A 1,292-nucleotide genomic window follows, 5' to 3' on the forward strand; every position below is an offset into this window, starting at 1 on the left:
ATTCATCATATGCTCAGCCAGCACTTTGCAATATAAGATCATTAGTACTAAAATTTTGGGGCGGCACAGTGGTTAGCATTGCTGCTTCACAGCGCCAGGGTCCCAGCTTCAATTCCAGCCTCGGGCGAATGTCTGCGTGGAGTTTGCACATTCTCCCCATGTCTGTGTGGGTTTCCTCCGGGTGCTCCAGTTTCCTCCCCCAGTCCAACGATGTGCAGGGCAGGTGAATTGGCCATAGTGTTAGGTGCATTAGTCAGAGGGAAATGGGTCTGGGTAGGTTACTCTTCGGAGAGTTGGTGTGGATTTGTTGGGCCGAAGGGCCTATTTCCACACTGTAGGGAATCTAAAAAAAGGGCATGATTTGGAGATGCCAGTGTTGGACTGGGGTGTACAAAGTTAAAAATCACACAACACCAGGTTATAGTCCAATAGGTTTAGTTGGAAGCACACTAGCTTTCGGAATGACGCTCCTTCATCAGGTGATAATGGAGGGCTCAATCCTAACACAGAATATTTAGCAAAAATTTACAGTGTGATGTAACTGAAATTATACATTGAAAAATTGATTGTCTGTTAAGCCTTTCATCTGTTAGAATACAATGATAGTTTCACTTCTTTCATGTGTAAATCACAAAACCTTTTTGTAAAAAGTTGCATTCTCGGGTTAGCTGTTAACAATGGTGATAGCTAGACAATATGTTGAAGGTGTTGGCCCCCTGTGTTCTCTATCTATGCCATGATGTTTAAATTGATTCTAATCTAAAAAGTGAGATAACAGAATTTTACATAAATTCATGCAGTTTTTGAGCTCAGAGTTCTACATGAATGCAGAACTCTGAGCTCAAAAACTGCATGAATTTAGGCAAAACTCCGTTATCTCACTTTTTAGATTAGAATCAATCTAAACATCAGGTCATAGACAGAGAACACAGGGGGCTAACACCTTCAACATATTGTCTAGCTATCACCATTGTTAACAGCTAACCCGAGAATGCAACTTTAAAAAAAAGGGTTTTGTGATTTACACATGAAAGAAGTGAAACTATCACTGTATTCTAACAGATGAAAGGCTTAACAGACAATCAATTCTTCAATGTATAATTACAGTTACATCACACTGCAAATTTTTGCTATAAACTCTGTGTTCCAATCGAGTCCTCCACATCACCTGATGAAGGAGCGTCGCTCCGAAAGCTAGTATGCTTCCAATTAAACCTGTTGGACTATAACCTGGTGTTGTGTGATTTTTAACTTTGTACACCCCAGTCCAACACCAGCATCTCCAAATCATA

This window comes from Chiloscyllium plagiosum, chromosome 3, assembly GCF_004010195.1.
Source record: "Chiloscyllium plagiosum isolate BGI_BamShark_2017 chromosome 3, ASM401019v2, whole genome shotgun sequence".
In the NCBI taxonomy this organism is placed as follows: Eukaryota; Metazoa; Chordata; class Chondrichthyes; order Orectolobiformes; family Hemiscylliidae; genus Chiloscyllium; species Chiloscyllium plagiosum.